This window comes from Lynx rufus, unplaced genomic scaffold, assembly GCF_022079265.1.
Source record: "Lynx rufus isolate CCGP_SWC_20201006 ecotype Redwood Valley unplaced genomic scaffold, mLynRuf1.p SCAF_5, whole genome shotgun sequence".
Classification (NCBI taxonomy): domain Eukaryota; kingdom Metazoa; phylum Chordata; class Mammalia; order Carnivora; family Felidae; genus Lynx; species Lynx rufus.
Window position 1 is genome coordinate 23382261 of NW_025814867.1, and position 23205 is coordinate 23405465.

The window sequence follows — 23205 nt, forward strand, 5'->3', positions numbered from 1 at the left end:
CGTCGCACAAGCTCGGGAGCGGCGGCGACGCGGGGTCCGCGGAGCCCCCGGGCGCGGCGTGCCCGGCCGAAGGAGCCGCGGCTGGATGCGCGCTCCGGGGGGCTCTGGGCTCCCGCGGGGGGCGCCCCGGCCGCTCCGGTGCGCCTCCAGACTGCGGGCGCGGCGACCGCCGAGCGGAGAGCAGCTCCCGCCGGCCCCTTCCCCCTCCCGCCCCCGCCGCCGCCCCCTCCCCCTCCTCCCCCGTTAACATCCCCTCCCTCCCCCCCTTCCTTCCCTCGGCCCCGCGCGCTCGCTAGCTCGCTCCTCGCCTCGCTCTCCCCTTTAAACGCCCACTTCGGATGGGGAAAGAAGACAACTTGAAGTCAAGTTGCAATTAACTTCCGCGGCAGCCGCAGCTCCGGCGGCGGCGGCACCAGAGGCAGAAGCCGCCGCCTCGGAAGTCCGACGCCGGCGCGCCCGCCCGGGGAGCTGTTCCTGGTCGCGGGCCCGCACTCGACAGCCACCGCCGCCCCCAGCGCCCATGCCTGAGTGAGTTCTGCTCCTTTGCCTCTCTTTTCCCCCCCATTCTTGCTCTTTCATGTCTGTCTCCCTTTTTTCGGAATCGATCCAAACTTCTCCGTAGCACCCACCCACGGCGCCCCTTCCTGGGGCGGCGCGGCGCGGCTCCCCTCTTGTGGACCTCCGGCGGCAGGGGTCCCCGGAGCCCCTTCCCTCGTGAGCAGTCGGACCCCGGAGGGGTGGGCGGGTAGAGCGTGGGAGAGCACCCGGGATGGGGGACTTGGAGATGCCATTCATTCTCTCTCAGGGTGTGGGCACACTAACACACCTGCCCAACAAATCCTGGCTGAACAAACTCCTTCAGGTCATCAGTGTGACCCCTCTTGGAAGAGAAAAGGGGAGCCGCAAAGACCGAAGGAAGCAAACGGGAAAAGGGAAAGCAAACCTCTCTCTGTGCGCCCTGAAGCGGGGCTGGCATAAAGGTGCCCGGCGGAGTAGACTGGGGGAGTAGAAACGTTCCCCGCCGGATCGCACGTAAGCTCAGCATCCTTCCCCGGTCCATCTCCTCCTTCCTCCGCCCCCCGCCCGCGCGACCGGGTGGGAGCGGCGGCGGAGAGGGGCCTAGGAAGTTAGTGGCAACTTCTCCATCCCGGGAACACTCGAGCGCCGGGGCGCTGAAGTTGGAGCCGGGATTTTGAAAGCCGCGACTCTCCGCATTGCGAGCCCTCGCTGGCGGTCGTGAGGTCGGTGCTGAAGGGACTCCTGGAGTGAATGTAGGTTTGGAGGAGGGCTGGAGGCGGGAAGCGGTGCTGCCCTCTTAGCAGAACCGAGACATCACAGGTGCGGCCTCGAGATCCGCACCTTGTCTCCCTCCGTCGGTCCCGACCCGAGCGTGGCGGCCTTTTCCGAGCGCTTCACTGCGGGGCGGCGGAGCGTGGGTCTGGGCAACCAAGATCAGAGGGACAAAGCAGGCAGGTGTCAGGTTCGGGGAGTGACACGCGCAAACCGGGGAAATGCACTGAGCAGGACTCTTGGGATGACCCCAGAAGACGGAAAGGGGCTTAGGGCTCTTGCTGGAGGTCTTGGCCCGGACCTCCACTGGGGCGTTGCAAATTTCACTTACTAGTGTCAACCACAGGATCGCCTCTCAAAGTGCCCTGCTTGGCAACTTTGACCTCTGCGCCCTTCCTCGGCGAACTTTCTCCGCGGCATTACAGATTTCCAGGCAAATATTGTAAGACTTGGACTCTACATGGGTTGTAAAAGAGACAGGGAAAGCAGAAAGACGTCCTGTTCTCAAGAGACAACCTTTCTACCCGGACTGGCTGGGGTTCCCTGCTTGCATCCTTGGAGGCCAGGGGACCTGACTTTTCTAACAGGACAGAGGAGGTGTAAGAAATTAGTGAAAGGCGACTGGTAGGTGTCAGGTTTTGTCCCAAGCAGTCCCTGAAATCTCCAGTGTCTGTGCTACCGACGAGTAAGTCATGCCGTTGAAACTTTATTGAAATTTACACCCTATCTAAAGTGGATTTTTCTGAGACGTCAGGAATGTAAGATTGATTCTATAGTAAAACGTAGCTGCAAAAGCCAACAACAACAACAACCAAAACCGTACTTTAAGACTGGAGAAAGCCAAGGTTGAGGTGTTAGCTCTAAAACCCTTTAATCTGCTGTGTGAGACTAATGCTATGATTTAGCAGCAGTCCTTTATTTCTATTGCATATTATTTTAGTAGAACAGTAGTACATTCATATACTGGCTGCTCCAGTCTGCTGGCAAACATTAGCATTCAAGCTTACATTTTTGACAAATGTGCAGACAGGAATAGCATGAATAGGCATCTTAAATATTAACAACCTAAGCATCTGTTGTGAAACAAATTTAATATATTTACTCTGTTTTTCTCACATTGTTAGAAAAGGTTATAATAAGTGCATAATTTCAACTTTAGTTAGCAGAAGTAACTGGCTGCATCTTTCACTACCTCTCCAAGTGTTTAACACAGTCACCAGACATAAATACTTTAATTAACTTGGCTAGGCACATTATTAAATATACTTTAGACCATGTGTACACTATGTAAAATGTAACAGTTGCAATTTATATGTATCCTATTTGTGCACGTTTTAAGTGACTATGCATTTTATAAATATACCAAGCATGTTTATTCTTCATCTCCATTTGACACTTATTACTTCATATTTTTTCTAATGGAAACAATATTTTAAATGTAGGGTTGTTCAGTCACACGTAATGCATAATATGTAAACAGTAGCTATAAAATACAAAGCATTGTTAAATTTAAGTATGGCTACTTGTAACAAGATTATACAAGAGAAACAAAAATCACTGCTCAATTTTGTATTCCTTTCTGAATAATGAATACAAATGATGGATGAAAAAAGAACAGATAGGGATTTCCCTCCTAGAGCACTAGTGCCTTAAAATGTGTGTGGGGTAGGAGGTGGGGGGATCAAGGGGGAGAAGGGGGAAAAAAAGAGATAGAGAGAGAAGACCTAAAGAACTTCCAAAAAAGTCTGAATAGTTATTTCCAGAATCAATGCATTCCTCATTTTCCCACAAGCTGAAATATGTAATAAATAATAGTTCTTTGTATGTAAAAGTATTCAAAAGGAATGCCTTTTGTTTAGTTGTGGTAGTAAATTAATATATTCTTCAGTTGATAATCTACAAAAGTCGTTCTTTTGTCTCCCAGCATCTTAAACAAGAACAACAACAAAATGAGTATTGGTTTATTTTTGCAGAGCAGTCCGTTGCCAGCTATGTGAACCTGTGATTGAATCAGCTATGGTATGCTGAGTGATGGTTAAGAAAGACTACATTAAATTAGCAAAGACTGAAGTATCTGAAGAAGACTTTCAATTATTTTTCTCATGTGACAGGTTGTGGATTGTAAATTAGGCCTAAAAGGTCAGGTGACAGGCACCTGTTCCTCATTATTATAAAAATCTTTTGGTTACAAACACTATTAAGCTAAACACAACATGGATATACAGCAGGGACTCTATAAAGCACTCTAGTGGCTTTTTTTCTGCTCTGTAAATTTCCAAGAGGGCCATACGTAGATGTGCCCCTTACACAAACAAATCATTTCTTCCAAAACGTGTTGCCTTGGATGACTCTTATATGAGTACTTGGGATTGATGAAGTATATAAAATAAATGCATACGACTGAATCAGTCTTCAGACTATGTCGAGACATGTTGTAGTTGAGTGCAAAAACATTATTTTTTAGCCCCTCTTTTTCCCTTACAATCCACTGTTTAATTATCAGAATTTGTCCATATTTTAAATAGAAACCTCCCCGAATTGCCTTCTGTCCTTTTTTAGAGGAGTTCCCATTTTAAATAATGCCATGAAATATTTTACTCAACACTTGTGTATAAGGAGAGAATTAGTTGCCATAGACCGTCATAGCTTTGTGGTATAATGAAAATGGGAAGAAATCCACATTTTACATGAATGCTGTTAGGAAGGGTATCATCATTTGATCTTCAAACTTGCCACGTCTCTCAGGAGAGCTCAGTGATATTTCTATTAGAATTAAGGAGTGTGATTTGATTTTTATGAGTGGTTACTTTGAGATATTTCAGAGAGCAGAATAAGCATACATATTGAACAGACCCAAGTAGCACAAGGTTGTGAAATATTAAAGGTGCTAGTTGTTTTTAATTAGCAAACGAGTAAGATCTTTGAGTAAATTGAGCATCGCAGATTATTAAGTTCTATATTTAAATATGTTCTTTGTCTCAGCTTTGTATAGTTTATGCTTATTATTTTAAGTATTCATTCTTAGCATTTGTGATCAGATTACAGAATGGTCATTACTCTTGCTTTTCAAATTGATTTGGTTTTCCAACTCCAGAACTCTGGGGTGATTTTAACAAATTGGTTTACATTTTGACAGAACAGAGTTAAGTTAATTAATAGATCAGGCACGAAAAATCATCCACGGTAGGGTGTATTTTCTGGTAAAATGAAAGTTATGTTTCAGCATCATGAGCATCAGGCTTCAGTAATCTGTTCCTCGTGTGGAATGAACACTTCCTACTTCGAGCTAGCAGGCACCTACTGTTTATTTACGCTGCATTAAACTGACAGCTCAGCAATCAGAGGAAAAATATTACTTACCTTCCTGAAGTAAATACCAGTTTATAGGTTAGCGCACGTATTTATATTCCTGTCACCACTAAATAACGGCTCTGTCTCCATTTTAATATCTACCTGTACTATAATCCAGGGCTTCAGGCTCTTCCTGGTTGGGGGTAGGGGTCGAGAGGAGTTTTTCTTAATCATTTACCAGTGGCAAAACTTTAAAGCAGAGGAATATCTTCTTATTTCTGTCGTGTGGGAACCGGTTGAAAGGCACGCTATGCACTTTTGCTTTACACACGTCAAATGTAACATCAAAACCCCAAAAGACTCTGCATGCCACTTAAAATAGTCATCTTAGGGCAACCTCAGGACCGACGCATCCAAACGCATCGAAGTGTGTGTTTGTGACACTAACTTTCTGCAAAGTTCCAACGAGATTACTTAAACTATCTGATTACTTAGAGAATAACTTTGATCAAGTGTGGTACCTCCCAAGTCTTAGATGAAATGGTTCAGTTGTTAATGGAGATCTGCCAACGTGAGGACAAAGTGGGGCTCACTGATTGATTGACTGACTGATACTGTTGGCTTTCCTCTGAAAATAGGCTTGCCCCCTTTGTCTTCTTGTTAATCTGCCACATTTAAGAGAGATTTCAACTTGGTTCTGATACTAAATGCACTTGTTGTCTTCTTTTTAAGTTAAAAGCCCCTTCTCTTTCAAGACTCCTGGAAATACTGCTCAATATACTGTGAAAGCTGAATTCCCAAACTTATGATTAACTTGTGAAAATGCTTATTTTCACTTATGTTCTATAAGTAGCTCTTACACCATCATCTACACACGGTTGTCAATCTCTAATCATATATTCCATTGACATCAGAGCAGAATGTGGTCTTAATACAGCATATAAATCAAATCTGTTACACAAGGTTCTTCTTCTTCACTATACCAAAGAAAAAGTGTCTACTATGGTAATTTATATCTCATTCCTAAGTGCTATTCTCAATGGTTAAGTCTATTTAAACTTGATGTCTTCATAGAGTGTGATCAACACATTAACACACATTATTTAGTACTTTTGAACTTATGCCAACGGTACCTTTTGCTGTTTATTTTTTTAAAGTCTTTTTTAAGATCAGATATTTCATTTCAGAGTAAATAGATACAGATTGTGTGTATATATATTCAGGGTGAGATTTAGTAGCAGAGCATTTTTCCAGCATATTGGCCTATTTTTATTCTTTTAAGTTACTCTGCCTCACTGCCACAGTTGTTGCTGTCTGAAGGTTCATAATAGAAATTCTAATCACCTCTTTCAGTGGACTTTCAAGGATGTAATTCAGTTTATGTGATGATCTAGTTTAGTTATGAGAGATGAAAATTAGTTAACTGGTACCCTAGCATTTATGTCCCTAGATTCTGCTGAAATTTATTCAGTCCAGTTATTTGACATTTGGTAGTGAAGTATCTTGTAATCAAAAATTAAGAGTTGGTTCAGTTTCCAGTGGAGGAAAGATCTTGCTGGATAAAACGTTTAACTGTGCAATATTTTATTACACTCATCACTCATTTTAGAGCCCGCTCATTGTTGCACAAATTTTTGAGGACCTTGGGGTGCAGGCTCCCCAAATGAAGCTGAAAACACTCACAGAAGGAGATGTCAGGCTGCACCTGGTCGTGCCTTTACTAGAATGTCTGTGGACCTGCATCGGCCCCCCTCCTCTGCACCCCTTCCTCCCCCCAGGTGTGCAGGAAGTGGAGGGCGTTGTGCTGGGTGAAGTGGGTGGACTCTACCCAGAGCTATGACCTGATTTGTGACGCACCCTCAGAACTGCAGTCATGGTCCAGCTGCTTCACAGGCAACTGGTAACACCTCATTTGGGGATGCTTCTGCCCTGCTAGCAGTGCCAGAGAGAACTTCGTCATTGTCACCTCATCAAAGACTACTTTTTGCGAGCTCTCCCATAGGGCTAGATTTGGAGAGCAGCCTCTGATATTTGGAGGGTAAGTGCCAAAAAAGTTCCTATCAGTTCCATATGGAGAATCAGGGCTACAGCCACAGGGGGAGACGGGGGCAGGTAGTGTTCGGGGGAGATCTCTGTGTTGGGATGTTGCTTTTTCTCAGCTAGAGATGATTTGGGACCAGATACCAACAAAAATTCTTCAATGGGCATTCTTCTTTGGGTGGTGAAATATGGTAGGAGGCTCCCAGGAGACATTAGTATAGACCTTCTTTCCTTGAGATATTTAAAGAAAAGGTAGTAATCTGTGTGAGAGGGAATTCTTTACATGCTATTTTCCAGGAAGCCAGGCATACAGTGGAGTTGATTGCTGGAGGTTCCTTTCTAGTCTTACTCAATGGTTTCTGATATGCCGTTAAGAGCATATAAATGACAATTTGGCCTTTTAATGTTTGTAACGATAAGGACTTTAAGGTAAAAGCGGTTTTATGGTATAAATATTTTATTGTGATAATTATTGTAAATAAAATAGAATCTAGTATATGCAGATATCTTTTGAAATGGAGATAGTCTTGAATAGAGCGTATCCATAATTAGCTGTTTGATGTTGAATGCAATTGAGTTTTCCTGTTCCAGTGAACCAGACGATGGAAATCACTGGGGATTAACAACAGGACTATGGGATTCTTGAAATAGCAAACCTTGCCCCATTCACTGATAAACACATTTTATCAGTGAATGAAGAACTAAATTAAAACGCTTACAGTGTTCAATTTTAGCAGAATATATAGAATTGAGAAAATAAACCAGGTGTTTTCCCACTGTCTTTCCACCAACTGAGATGGTGCCTGGATGTCCTGCTTCATGTTAGACAGATTTCTCCAGACTGTGAAAGCAAAGAACGACGTTTTAATAGCTGTTATTTAAGAAAAATCTTAAAGGTGGGCTCTCTTTGGCGTGGTTTAAGAGGACTCAAAAACAATTTAGAACGTTATCTTAAAAGTTAAAAAAAAATGACAGTCTTACTTTGTATGGAGTCATTGTATGTTAATAATACTGTATGCTTATTAGTGTTATTAGAGCAGTAGACAGTTAATTACAGCCTTTTCTGAGACATGTTAACTGTATATTAACAGTCACGTTAAAAAAGAATGATGTACACGCTTGCATGCAAGTTGCTGCTTGCTAGACTCCTTTAACAATATTCCTTTAGAACGTATGGAGTCAGATTTTTCATCCAGAATCATCAAATTGTTTTCTACCACACTTAATTTTAAAACTTTTCACAGGATATAAAATTTTCTTCTTTTTTTTTTTTTTTTCTTTTTTTTGTCTTTCCTCCTTTCTTTGAAATTGTTACTGACTTGGTCACTTTTGCTAGTGGCATTAGAATTTGTTGTCCTTCTGCAGCTTTATATTTCCCACATTGTATTTTGAGACGCCTACATTTTCTTGTACTCTGGTGACTTTGGCCAACCAAAGCCATTAAAAGCTTCTGGAGTTGATTTAGCACCTCTTCATACTTCCTTTTGTAGAATGATTTTAGTCACTGTTTCTTTAGCCAAGTTATGTTTGCTTACGATTCTCTATAACCTGATATTTAAGATACATTGGAGCAATTGATCACAGAGATACGTCTAAGCCTATTTCATGTTCCAGACGTCAACCCTGGGTTTTCCTTTGGCTTCTGGCATGGCACAACAAAGGTGACCGCACTAGAATTTAAAGCTGGACTTAGCTTTACTTAGACGATGCTACCAAGTTGGTTAACTGTTTGAATTCCCTGGTTAATTTGGGTAAGCAGACCTTGTAACCTTGTAATATGTAACATTTCAAAGTACACTAATATTCTCACTTTATGAATTTTTAGGTGCTGCTGTTATTTATTTCTACAAGGCATTAAAAGACCACAAAAAAGAAATTCAGTGTAAGATACATGTCTGTGTTCTATAAAACAGGAGAAACTTCATAGCATCCTTTGTCTTGTGTAGTGAGCGCTCATTAAAGATTTGCTAAACTAATAATCAAATGGTGAATTTGGCTTGGGCCGATAATGATTTAATGGGAAAAGAGACTTTTTCCCTCTAATTTTCTGTTTTTGCTGGGGTTATCTGAACACTTAATCTACACATGTCCCAGTTTTCTGGATAATTGAATGTGTTTCTTCTTTAACTATGTGCTGTCATTGTTTGACAATAGCAGCCGGGTCTATTTTACCCTCATCATCTGACCTTCAGGATTAGGTGACAAATCCCAGTGTAGGTCCATGGTCCTTTGGTGTTTGGTGTAGTAACGAACTGTACTGAAGTCAACACAGACCTGGGTGCAGGCAGGTCACCCATGTAATGGTCTTTGTGATATCACGTAACCAAAAATACTACAGACTGCTGGCCCATGACTGATTGACCTGTACCTGTTCTTTACTAAAACGATTTTTTTTTTCTGGATCCCATTGAGTAAATATCTGTCATAATTATTGCATGAAAAGAAAATTTTCACTGTAGCTATATACACTGTTTAAAAATATTTTAAGATTTAGGGTACTTATTTTAACAAAGATTTCACTCCATTCCTTAGAATTCATGCTAGAGTTGCAGTAGGATTGCGTTAGCCGCATCTAAAACGTTCTGAAAAGTTCTTTGAGAGTTATCTAAAAAAAGACTCCTGCTTTTTAAATTTATTTTCTTTTTGAAACGTGTATGGAGCTGTTTGCAAGCCAGTCCTCTTTAGTTCCACAAAAGGAAGTATTCCTCAAGCGGTGCACTGCTGTGTGACCTATTACATTATCATGCACATTCTGTCTCTTTAAAAACAGTCTCCTCTATTTGCCCTATTAATTGTTGATATGTTGCCATCCACGAGACAAAAATTAGAGCTGTAATTAAATAATCATGTGATGCTCCTTAGTGCCAGTGAGAGCAAACTCATTTTTCCAGGCCCTGATGGTCACTGATTATTGTATTACTACTGGCTTGCTTTATTTTTTTTTAATGATTCTCTATCTGTAGATTACCTAACTACTGTCCTTCTTTTCAAAATCAAAGAAAGTAGAGAACATCCAGCCAGTTAATTGGCTAGAGGTCCTCAGGGAAGTGAGGTAGACATACCTTACTTTTTTGCTTTTGGTCACCTGGTAGGTTCTTTGGGGAGGCTACATCAGTGGCGTGGTTGCCTGCCATTTAATTTACACTGGTGTTTTGGCTGGGATGGACGCATATGGGGAATGCCAGGAGAATTACAAAAGGAGCCGGGTATTAAAATTCAGAAATGATTAAAATTGAAATAAAAGGATGCTGCTTCTTTGCCAGTACTCTGGCAGTCATAATGACACATAGAGATTAGTTTCCACCTTCATCTTTTCCTTCTTTCTCATTTCCTCTTGTTTATTGTTGACACATTTTCCTTCTGTCTGTCTCCCGTCTCTGTATCTTTTTGCACCATTATGCATTCCTACTTCTCCCTCTTTCCTTAAGCATGGAGAAGCCTACTTAACCTTATTATAACAATAACAGAATAGGCTATTAATATTTAATATGCACATGATTAAAATTTCTCTCCCTTAAACATAGGTCAGCTGTATTATTATTAACCGGCATGTAATTTTTCATTTAAAATATTCTTATTCTGCCCTCGCTGTTTCTAAAATGTAGTCTACTTTAGTAGTGATTTAATACCTAATGTTTAGAAAACTGTGGTCGGCTAGTGAGAAAAGAACTTACCAGTCATGGATAATCAATTATGCATGAATTCAAATGTAACAGATGGAATCTGGTGAGTTAAAGTTTCTCTTTGCCTTAGTGGGTTTTTTTTCTTATTTGTTTGTTTGACACCTGTCTCTTACATAGAGATAAACATCTAATGTAGGGTGTGATAAATTTCCTTATATCTTTATGTTCTCTTTAAAGTGAACTTGGTTTTTTTTTTGTTTTGTTTTTTTTTTTTTTAGTTACATTTGAGGGCAGAGAATTTTTTATGTGGTCTAAAAGATGATCAGATTCTTTTCTATCACTTTATAGATGCAGAACCCGATTCTGCTTGACTTAGGAAGGGTCATTCAGTGGGCTAGTAAAGGAAAAAGCGAGACCCAAATCTCGGTTCCTTACCTTTTCTCTGCTATTCTTCCCGCTATGTCATTTTTCCTCTTTTGTAGGAGTTACACTATCTCTGGGTTTTAAACAATTTCTGATGAAAAGTGTGGTAGTTGTGTTAAATTACATAGTGTCCTCTTCTATGGTGAACAAATGTTATCTGTGAACATGTATGATGTTACGATCTATGTATATCAGATACATGTATTCATACTTGGATGTTGACCAAACAGTTGGATTTCCCAAATCTATTGAGAATGTCCCAAGATTTGGTTTATATCCTAAACTGTGGCATGTGCCGGCCGCGAAGATGCCTTTTCATTTGCTTGCAGTATTGTAAATGCTTAGTGACAAAACCCCTTTGTGCAAAGTGAACTCAGAAGTTATTTTTGAGAGCCTTGTTACTTCCATGGAGAGATAAGTTTAATCTTCATTAAATATAATTTGAATATGTGTTTTTTTTCCAGTGGTAGAAATAACAGAATAGTGGGTATTGTCCATTTTTAAAGCAGTGCAGTCTCAAAACAGTTACAAGCTGGTCCCCATCAAAATTTTTCATAAGTATGCTGTTTGTTTGTCTCCCAAGGGTGTGTGTGTGTGTGTGTGTGTATATATATAAAACACAAATGAAAATAGTCTTTACAGAATAAATAAAAATAAATGATTAAAAAATAGCCTCCAGGCTCACTAGTTCTGTGTTTAAAGTTATGCTGTGGCATTATTTATCAACTTTTTGCTTCGTATCAGCTGGAAATTTGCATGTATATTTATAGTCCATTTAGTTATCTAATGAATTAAATTCCACAATCAACACACGAGTTAAGCAAGAGGCAACTACAAAATAGGTAACTGGATGTGCCCTCGCAATAGCTGTACTGTGCAACTCTTTTTAAGTATTTTATTTATGATTTTATACATAATAAACATGTCATTTTAATTTGGCTTCACTGTGTATTCATATTTCCCTAGTCATGCATCCATCAGAAAAATACCTATGTGTAGGTATGAACTGCAGTAAGATCTAAGTTTTACATGAATTTCTAATACATTAAAAATCCCATCATTAATATAAAAATCCCTAATATAAAATCAGAACAGATGATAGGAAACAGAATATAGGACAATATTTTAGAGAAAAAGATGATATTATGCATTATTGCATGCAGAGGTCAATACTTTAATCCTAATTAGTATCACTAAAAAGTGACTGATAGAATTAAATTTGAAAGCCTTCTGGGCTCTTTATAACCAAAAGGTTCTTTTCTTTTATTTAAAAAAAAATAGAATCTAAAGTCTTTATACAGAGACAGTTTACAAATTATTACATTGACTGCATTTATACTGTTGCCATACATGTGTGACTGTGCATGCAAGTGTTCAACACTCTTAAGTGCTCTTTAATTGGGAGCAGCTAGTATTTCATGAGTATAGTTCATTTTTATTCATTTGAAAACATCCAAAAAGAGTTTTTGGACTTACAGTACTCTTACTTGTTTGGTTTTGTCTATGTTTCTTTCTCTGCTGTTGCTAACGTGCCATCGTATAGAATAAAATCTGAAAAGAGAACCATTTTCTTGCATCAGAGGACCATCAAATTACCTACTTCGGGTGGGATCTTGGTCTCTAATTACCAATCCATGTTAATTATCCTTGGGTCAGGTATTCATCATATGAATTAATTATCGAGCATAGACTGGACTGTGGCTGTTGGCGGGTAAGGACAAAGCAGTGGAAGGTTGGTGGTGAGGGGAGGTCTGTTCAATAGGTTGTAGCTCATTGGTTTTCTGCTTGGCATGATACTTTGATGATAATACATATCTGCCAATTTCAGGAATATATGTTTTCCTTTAGTTTTTTGTTTTTATTTTGTTGGAGTAAAAGATATATAACACAAATATTCCATCTTGACAGTCGTTAAGTGTACAATTCAGTGGCATTAATTACATCCACACTCCTGTGCAACCATCACCACAGTCTGCTTCCAAATCTTCTCCCTCGTCCCAAATAGAATGCACTTTAGTTTTTCTATTAAACTTCGCCTTTGCTGCTGCAACAAATTTCAAGCGTTATAGCGGTATTTAGTCATTGTCCAGGTGTGATGCAGTTGTTCCTGGTTTTCTTTCCTGATGGACAGCCCCTCTCCAGTGCCCTGTGGCAGTGGGAATGGCAGGACAGTATCAGATGTTGCCTTTGGCTGATACTCCCAGAAACAATCTGGACAACGATTCAGGTCCATTGTAACCTCAAACCGTTCCTCCCTCCAATTAAACCAGGAAACGCGAGCAATAACATTCACATCACTAAGAAGATTTGGTTGATATGTCTTGGCTGAAGGTTGATTGGGAACGGTTGCTGTTTGACTTCACTGGAATTAAAATCCCTTGAACTTCTCGAGGGTACTGCAGGGGCTGTGATGCCCCGCCACTAGCTCCTTGGCAGGGACAACGCGAATCCTTCGGTTCTGCTTAAGTGCAGGACTTAGTCTGGAAGCAAGCAGAACAGTTTTCAGCTGTTCAAGGGGAAACCCACTCCAGGTTGAAGTTTTCAGGGAGAAAAATTCATGCTCATCTATGTTGAAAAGGACTTAGAGGAAACTGGGATGGTTCTGGCTCCAGTAAATAATAGACTGGTTTTCGAGTTTAACTTCCACGTGTAATTTTGTGGTTAGTCACTTATGTCTATAATGATAAATCATATACCTGCACAGGATTTCTGGCACCTCAGTAAATCTCAGGCAAGTGCCCAAATGCTAATTTATCCTGGTTCCTCAAACACCATGACTATTTCACCCAATCAGTGGTCTAACAGCTTGCGCCCACCTTTTTTTGTTTGAAACAAGTAGCTTGCCTGCACATACATTCCCTAAATTGGGGGGCAAGTGCTGGCTCCTAGAACAGCCTTGACTTTTCCAAGTGACCTGAGGATTGGGTTGAAAACTTCACTTTGAAGATGTCCTAGCAGGTTTATTTGACTTCCTATCTCCAAAACATTACCTTATCCAGCGAATGCCAAAGCTGGCTATACATGGGAATCACCTTGAGGAGCTCTAAACAACCAAATGCCTGGCTCCCACTCTCAGCCATTCTGATTTTTTTTGCAGTGGGGTGCAGCCTGGCCATCTGGATTGTTGAAGGAGCTCCTTAGGTCATGTTAATGTGCAGCAAATTTGGGAAGCCACTGAGCTCACTTCTGATCCTGGCACCTGGCTTTACCTCCTGAGTTTGCAAGAATCTTCCTAAGATTCTTCTGAGTACTGTCTCATAAGAACAGTTCTTGGATTCCTTTTCCTGTGATGACACTGTGAGAGACTCCAGGAATACAGACCCAAGTAGACCCTCAGAATGCTTAACGACTTGCAGTTCGGAGGAGCAGACAGGTAGAAACAGAATGTTGCACTGAAGGACAGGTAGTGTGCCGGAACATCAAAGGAAAAAACTAACAGCTGGAAAGAGGCTTCAGACAGAAGCGATGCCATCAAGCTGGCAGAAGGGAGGTCCCCAGGTGAGAAGGGGGAGGAAGGGCACTCCAGAAGCAATGGGAGAATGAGGTAACCTGAAACTGTAAGTACTTTGGTGGTGATATCAACACTGGAGGACTCAACAGCAATGAAAAGAATCCCTCTCCCTACTCAATTTTGGATGTGAGTCTAGATAGAGATACCAATCTTGATGGAATTATTACCGTGGAGCCTTGTCAAGGTTATGATCCATACCGGCATCTATGAAAGGAAAGGTAGCTTTAAAAAATTTTTGTTCGATCAGTTCTTGTTAAGAAAGGTAGTATTTCTGGGTAAAAGGCCCAGATATCCTGTCAAGCTCTAGAAGCCATCTACAATGGCTGTTCATTTCCCTTATCCAGCACTCCCCAAACTGGCTTAAGCATTGCCTTTTCTTTGCTCAGTCTTAATAATGACCCTTGTCTATTAAGACCATATCCCAAGCTCCCAGTGGGTATTTACATCTGCCCCAAGGTAATCAGGAAATAACTTTTGATCACTATCAGTCTGGCTATAACTGAAACCTCACTTATTAGGGAAAAAACAAAAACAAAAAACCTTAAGCCCCATGTTTAGAGTTCATTATCATTTCTCTTTTATCTCTCCTGAAACATAGTCAAGCCTTTTGCTATTGTTTCCTGCAGTACACCATTATTTGTTTGGTATCTGGAAGCCCTCCCAGTTTGAGTAGGTATCTACTTTAAAGCTTCCAAAAGAGCCATTTCTAATGGCAACTATGCTTATTTAATTCTGGGGTGGGAATGAGGGTGGGAAATGACTCTGTGGTTTTTAACTTCACCTGTGAGCTATTTAAATGTTCATGGAAAGCAGCATTTGGGGTAAATGCATATTATTCCAAATGTACTACAGGACCCTTTCAGATACAGACATGCCTAGAAAGTTGTCTTAAATTTGTGTGCAGCGGCACACAAGCCTCATTTCCATGCAACTTTATAGATCTATGGGCTAATTCTAAAATGGAAAATGATTTCAATTTGGACATCATTAGAATGTCTGAAAGCCATTCAGCACCTCTAAGACTCTTCCTGGCTAGGTCCTGGATTTACTTCGCTGTCTTTTATAGAAGTTCTCTAGATAAGTGCTGTCCAAGAGAACTTTCTGCAGGGGTGGAAGTCTTCTGTAAACTACATTGCCCAGCACAATGGCCACTAGCCACGTGAGGCTATTGAACATTTGAATCGTGACTGAGGATCTCAATTGTAAATTTTATTTAATTTCAGTGAATTCAAATATAAATGTTGTAGCCACTTTCTCCGCAGTTCCCTCCTCCTCACTTCTGCGAACTCTAAAAGGAACTGTCATTGCATTTAGCAGGGGAGGCTGGTGGCAGGTGACACTGAGCTTTTTGCTCTCAATTATTTATTCATAACGTAAATACTGCAAGGACAGTGTATGAATTCCTGGTAATATGGCAATGGGCAAGACCGTCTCTGCTCTCATAAGGCTTACAGTCTGGTATGCAAAACATTTATTAAGTCAATAATTGTTAATTGATTAAGACTGCAATGACTTTCAGAAAGGAGCAATGCAAGAAGCTTTGAGGAATGGAGGCCATACCTTCTTGTGAGACTAGTGAGAAAGCTCAGTCGGAGTTCCATTTATTCACCAAGCAAGAAGAGCGTGCCCTCCCCTTCCCCAACTTCAAGGCTGGACCCCAGGCCTCAGAGTAGGGCAGCTAACATATGTCATACCATGACCTCCAAAGATGTGAGGTCTGTTTGATTGAGCTGCATGCATCCGCATACTGCAGACTTCTGAACTTGACCAAGTAGATTCTCTCCTAAATTGTGCAGTTGTGATGATGTCAGTCACAGATAAGATGTGAGAAGAAGGGTGCAAATGTTTACAGGATATTGCATTTCCTCTCCAATATATGTTTTGACAAAGTTGTGTGAGTTCCAGCCCCAGCTTTTTCCTCTCTGCTCTTACAAATTTGTATTTGGTCCATTCAAGAAACGATGTGGAAATCAGTCCTGACATTTCAGACAGACAAAATGAGACACATGACAGCAAAACATATGGCTCCAATAGACATCCTTATATGGCCAACACAGACCATATTCCCAGAAATTCATATATGGAAAACACCACCTGCAGCTAAAGCCAAAAAACAAAGAGTTGACACGATAAAAAGAGCAATATGCTACGTAAATTGTGCTGCTCGAAGAGTGTAGAGAGATAGCCAACTGTATTTGAATTTAAAAAGATGAAAAAACAAAACAAAACATGTCCTTAGAAAGTGCTATGGTGGTAAGCATTGCTTTGCTAACAGTCACTGGTGGAGTTGCCATATCTTAAAAGCGTTCAGATTCTAAATGCTTTCTCTGTTTATTACAAATGTATGTGCTATTCAGAACTCTGAATGTGTTTTAATGCTTTCGGATATCTGCCTGCATATTTATCTTAATATGGTGCCATCTGAAATATGCACTAGTCCTTTCATTATTAAGTTTTTTAAAAAAAAATCTGGTGTATCTTTTACAATATTGTATCTTTGCTACCTTTGTGTAGCCAGTTTGAATGCCTTCTCATGTGATAAAAAAAAAAGATGCACTGTGTTTTAACCATATATCCACGTGTTAAATAATAGTTCATGTATTTGACTTGTGATCTTTCATGTTCCTGAGGTTTTATATTTTGAGAGCTTAATTTATAAAGTTTACTTTAACTTTTTTTTTTTTTTGCAATACTTGCATCTTTATTGACAAATATTAGATGCCTGTATGGAATAAATTGATGTTTTTCCCCCCTCCACCATAATTGTTTATCCTCACCTATGCCTAGGAAGGTGGTATTTTCCTAATTATATTTTTTTCTTCTTTATTTCAACCTGGGTTTACACTGGCCAACGCTCAGTGGTTATAATGAGTATTCTAAAGAGGGAGAGAATATATAGTAAGTAAGCTCATTAACGTACTATATACCATTGGAGGGCATAAGCTTTTGTGTGTCATTTTACTTATGTTGTTTCTTATACAGTTCTGAAATAAAGAATGTACTTGAGGGAAAATTAGTATATACATATGTCACTAATATATACATAATGATACCATATCGGTATTCTTTGTAATGAAGTCATTGTTAGATGTCACTGTCCTCATTTATTTTATCATTTTCCAAGGCCATGTCCATCCTTATTACACACTTAGGTTGTGTTTAAGAATTAGCTTGTAATTCCTAGTTAAAAGGTGCCATTCAGATTTAAAGACCGCTATTTTAATTCCCACATTACATTAGTATTGGCCAAATCATTAGGAGACTAAGGCAATCAGGATCTTTTTGTCTTATTTATTTGTGTAAATGATAGGATAAACATATTTACAGTATTTTATTCCATTGTGTCCTAATGTTTTCAGTAACCCTTTTTTAGTCTTTTCTCTGCTCAAATTTTGTATTCCAACAACTTTCATTCCCTTTTTTCTTTTTTTTTTCTAAAAATATTTAACTTGAGGTGAAGTTGCATGGATAAATTTTGTTTTGCAGTCCATTATAATTTTTCTGTTTTTTAAAATTTTGCTCCCCTGGAAGTTTGCACAGCGTGATACTAGAATGCACTGTTCCTGCTGAAATCCAAGCAGGTTTCAGGGAAACATGTCAGGCATCACCAGTTTGAAGCAACTATTAAAATCTACATCTTGGAAATTCCTAATTTAACCTATCATTGCAAAAATCATTGTCATAGAGGTAATTGATGATAACCGGTTATCTGTGTTTTTCTTTTAAATATCTTTCTGAAATAAGCTTAAGCTCTTCCATCCACAATACCAACTCAGACACCAGTGCTACATTTTTGCCACGTTTGTATTTTTCCTTATTGATTGTATTTCTTATACTTCAATTACAAAATCCTCCTCCATATTTCCCCACCTGTCAGCTTTTAAAAATGTGACATCATGTGGGCTTTTTTGGTAAAGATTGCCTTATATTTATTTTCTTGCTTTCAGTGTTGTGTTTTGTGTTTTATTATTACACGTTCTTCCTTTTGCTCAAGGCTTGGGTTTATATGTGCCAAGATTCACGGTTGCCTTCCTCGATTTTGACTAACCTTTCCGGTTTGTGGGTGAAACCTGGGTGCCATTAGAGTGATATATTTTCATTGTGTTTCTCCTAAACTTGTTCTCCCCAGGAGGCCATTATTTCCTATACTTTATCTTCTGCTTTACCTTCTGCTTTTCTTAGATTTCTAATGTAAACAGTGTCTCTAAGAGTGTATTGGTAGCTTTAAAGAGCTTAATTTGCATATTTCCCTCTTATCTCAGTACTTGTGCTAACTTGTTGCTTTTTTTATGTGTAACAAAATGTTTATCTGACCGATTTTTCTCTTTTCCCTACTAGTGTACTCTGAAAAATAATTCTTACAACATTTTTGGTTTTGTTTAATGATTAACTGCCTTCAGGGTTCTAAGATGTTAGTATTGAAACCCAAGCGATAATCGCTGCATCTCTGTTTTGAATGAGATGGTAACGTTCTTCATTTTTATAGGAACTATATTTAATAGATTATCTAAATAAGAGGATCATACTTCTGTGCTAATGACCATTAATCTAACCGGGTAATTTACCCTAGATTACACAAGTATTTATTGCTACGACAGATGTATTTACCCATCCAAACTTTTCTTTTACTCGTCGTGAATTAATTTAAGAACGGTGGCATCTTCTCCTTTGTGATAAGTCAGATCTCTTTCAAGTGACCCAAATTGTGGCTCAGCCTCTGTGGGCCACGTATTTCTTCCTCCAACGTGTTTTATGGCTCAGAAGTGAGGGAGTTTTGAACCTACCCCTGACTAGATACAGAACGCTCTTACTCATCTTTTTTTTTTTTTTTTTTTTTTAATGTTGGCTCTCAATAGTTTGGGATTCATCCTCCTTTGAGGATAAATATTCGCGAGAGCTTTCTTGTCAAGGCTCCCGGCCTTTATTCCTGTGCAAACGTTTCTGCACCGTCCGCGCTTCTCCGCAGAGATCTACCTCCAATTGTCTGTCCCCTTCAGCCACTTCTGAAGTCCCCCTACCTCTGTACTCCGTGCCCGTCACCTGTACGCCCGAGCCCCTCTCCCGCGGGGCCTTTGCGCCCTCCCCGCCTCGCCTGTCCCCCGGGTGCCCAACCGCGACGCTCCCGACCTACTCCCTTCTGAGGCTTTTGCGCGCGTGGGTGGTTGGTTAGTTTCCCCCGGCGCCCTCCCCCTCCCCGCCCTGGCCCTCGCCCCCGCCCCCTCCTCCCCCGCACTTTCTCCCCCCCCACCCCCCGCCGCCCCCCGCCAGTCGTGCCCCTCCTCCCGCCCCGCTCACTCTCGCACACCTGCCCCTGCCGCCCGCGCGCCGCGCGCTCCCCTCCCCGCCGAGGCGGCCGCTGCCAGGGAAGCCCCCCTCTCCCCTCCCCTCCGCGCCCTCCCCGGCGCGCCTGGCGGCGGCCGGCGCTAGCCCTCGCGCGGCGCCCTGTTATTCTGGGTATTGTGTGTAATAAATGTCGGGCCGCCTCACTCTAATCAAGCTCATTACAAATTCTTGCGCGCCCTGGGCCGGAAATCGTGCGCTCCCCCACCCCCCCCCACCCCTTCCCTCACTCATTCACTAGTTACTTGTCTTTCTGCTTTTTAACTCGCCGCCCCCGCCCCCTCCCCCAATCCCGGCCCTCCAGCCCGGGTTTTAATCCCCATCCCTTTTCCGCCTTCTCCTTGCACCCTGCCCCCCCCCCGCCGCCTTCCTCCTCCGCTCCGCACCCCCTTCCTCCTCCTCTCCCTCCCCCCTCCGCCGCCGCCGCCGCCGCCGCCACTTTCTCGCTCGCTCCCGCTCCCCGGACGCGGCGGATGAGCCGGCCCCGCTGGGGAAGGGCTCGGGGCGGCGGCGGGCGGCCGGGAGGAGGCTGCGTGCTCGGGGCTGGGGCTGCGAGCGGGGTGATTTTGTATTAAAATGAGGAGGAGGAAGAAGCGGCAGCCACAGCGGCGGCGGCGGCAGCAGCGGCAGCAGCAGCGGCGGCAGGAGCAGCGGCGTAGAGGGCTGCAGCCCGGGCGGACGCGCGGAGCCGAGCTGGGCACGGCGGCGGCGGCGACAGCGGCCGGGATGAGTCAACTAATAATTTAATGGGGGCAGAGACGGCAGCGCGGGGGAGAGCGAGCGAGCGAGAGCGAGAGCGAGCGAGCGAGAGAGAGAGCAGCAGCCCCGTCCGGGGACTCGCGCTCACACGCACGCACACACACAAACACACACACACACACCTCTCCCTGTGCCACCCAGCAACAACCGGCCTCGTCACAACAACAGCAACAGCCGCCCTCTAGCCCGGCCCGGGGACCGAGCCTGAAGCCGGGGCGACTCCAAGGGACGCTTCCCACCCCTCCTCTTGCATTTCGGGAAACTCCTCATCAGTTTTGTTGGGGTTTCTGGGCTTCTTTTCCCCCCCTAAGTCCCAGTGCCATTGTGGTGCTCGTTGTTTACCTCGGACTCGGGCTGAGTGAGAGCTCGGCGACTTTTTGGGGGGAGGGGGCGGGGAGTTCGTCGCTGCCGAGGCGGTGGAGGTGGCTGGGGGGGTGCCTTCAGATTCCCTCCCCCTCCCCCCAGACCCTCTTTTTCTCTCTCTCTCTCTACTCACTCGGCTCCCCAGGCGCTCGCAGCCCCGCGTCAATGGGCTGGGAGAGGGTCCTCGGGGCTGCTATCAGCGAGGGCCGAGTCAAAAGTGGCATTTCAGTGCCTTTCCGGGGCTCTTTCCGCGACCTTCTGCCCCCCACCCTCGCTGTTCCCCGGTAGATGCCCTCCTTGGGGGTGCGAGGCTGTGGGAAGAAAGTTTAAGGTTTGTTAATAACCAGTCGAAATTGTTGGGGAGGGGGTGGGGGCCGTTGGAAGGGAGGCGAGGTGGCCTTCCCCTCCCCGCGTTCTCCGGGGTTATTGGAAAATAATACTGCAAGTGACAGCCAGAAGTAGACTTTCTGTCCTCACACCCAAGAACCAGAGCGAGCGGGAGGGAGGGAGGGAGGGGAGCGAGGGGACCTTTTTTTTTTTTTTTTTTTTCCTTTTTGGAGACCTTGTCCGCAGTGGGTTTTTTTTTTTTTTTTCTTTCCTTTTTAAGAGAATCCTCAGTCACCACCTCGCCTCCCCAGCACCACCACAGTGCACGGCTCATAACGGGTTTTGCTTTGTTTTTACGATTTTCCCCCCAACGAATCACTTGTCAGATCAATTTTATCTTCTCCCTCCTCCCTACTTCCCACTCTCCCCTCCTCCCCCATCGAAAACCCCGTTCTCCGAGGTTAGACATTTTACAAACCATATATGTTGTTTTTCGAATTGTGATTTTTTTTTTTAACCCCCCTCTCCCATGGCTACTCTTCTAGACGTTTATTTCTGCCCTTCCCCCGCTTAGGGGGGCGGGGGTAGGGGAAGAGAAAATAATACAATTTCAGGGGAAGTCGCCTTCAGGTCTGCTGCTTTTTTTTTTTTTTTTTTTTTTAATTAAAAAAAAAAAGGACATAGAAAACATCAGTCTTGAACTTCTCTTCAAGAACCCGGGCTGCAAAGGAAATCTCCTTTGTTTTTGTTATTTATATGCTGTCAAGTTTTGAAGTGGTGAGTTTCAGGTCGGTTTTGCTAATTTCACTCAGTAAAACTGCAGTGTTTCTGTTTCTAGATAGTACTTTGCTTCTTTGTCTCTTTAAAAGGTCACAGTGAAAGCTTGGCCTGGATCGTGCCGGCCATATGGAATGGATAAGGGCACAATCTCTTAAAATGTGATTATGGGGTTCTGTGGGGGCAAGTGAGGTGATCCAGCAAGGAACTGGTTGAGAAGGATCCCACGTTGCAAAAAATAGGTTCTGGAAACCAGAATTTTGTGCTTTTCTTTTTTCCTTTTAGAGGAAATGATAGCAGTGTCTGAGTTCACGGTTTAATTCAGTAACGATCACATATAGACTTGTTTTAGAGAGAGGGAAACGGGATTTCGAGAAAGTAACCTGCATTCTGTGTGCCAACCAGACTTTACACTAAAATGCGTTTTAAAATGTGTAACTCAAAAGAAAACTCTTAAGCCTGGCATCTGTTGAGACCTTAGTTAGTTCCCGTGCTGTCAGTCCAGCAGGCCCCTGAAGGCTGCTCTTTGCAAGACCAAACTGAGGTTTGGTGAACTTTAGCCTTGGGCATAGAGTTTAAATGAGTAAATTGGGTGTTTTATGTGCATGTAATTTTGCTTTATAATGTAAAGCTTTTTACAAGATGACTGAGTGTTTAATAGACTCTTATAGGTGGGTATTGGAAGGATAATTTTGCATGACCTATATGATGTTTTGATTGTCAATACATTAACTAAATTATAATCTATCACTTTCATTTGCTGTACAGCTTATAATGCTGTTAAGCCTCATGACTACTTAATATGTTTTGTAGCATTAACTTTGATGCTGTTGTCTACTCCCCCCACCCCCACCTTTTTTTCTCAAATTGCCCCACGGGTTAAGTATTTTCTTTTCAAATCATATGTTTTAAAATTCATCATCTGCTCTAGGGTAAGGCGACCAATTTCAGAAAAAGCAGCTCTGTATTATAATCCACACGAAACATTATAAACAGTGTTTTGAATAAGTTAATAATCATCGCTCTCTAATTTTGGCTTTAGACGGTAGTAGTCTAATACAATGGAGAAGAGTAATCTTGATAAAAAGTGGTTAAAAGAGGCACATTTATTGTTAATGAACCTCATAACCAAAAACAGATGGGACCTCGATCAAGGGTAAACCTTTAGTTCTCAGCGTGCCACCCTAGAGTACAAGGATAAATAGCCATTATTTCTCAAACTTTATAGTTCCTCAATTGGTATTCTTAAGGTTACTTTTACTTTTAAACCTGCAGATTACCATTGTTACTTCCCCCCTCCCACCCCAATTCACCTCTTTTCTTGATTATAATGAACAAAGTAATCTATGGTTAAACAGGCAAAAAATGTTTACAGAAAGGCCATGCTGATACAAGCTGGCTTTCAACAAACACAGATCTCAGTAGCTTCTTTGGTGCAATAATTTTTTTTTTTTTTAAGTA

At 42.2% G+C, this 23205-nt stretch overlaps 1 protein-coding gene across 7 annotated transcripts in view; it reads left to right on the top strand.

Moving 5' to 3' along the window:
* The first annotated feature begins 435 nt into the window (after window positions 1-435).
* Window positions 436-23205, top strand: part of SATB1 (SATB homeobox 1) — a 103470-nt gene continuing 80700 nt past the window's right edge. For 2 of the 7 annotated variants that reach the window (XM_047099473.1, XM_047099478.1), the window contains exon 1: window positions 21210-21744. The gene's annotated coding sequence lies outside the window, so the exon portion shown is untranslated. Of the gene's footprint in view, window positions 529-862; window positions 1033-4329; window positions 6620-21209; window positions 21745-23205 lie in introns of those variants that run through there. The other 5 variants (XM_047099479.1, XM_047099480.1, XM_047099475.1 and 2 more) reach the window with 4 other exon arrangements.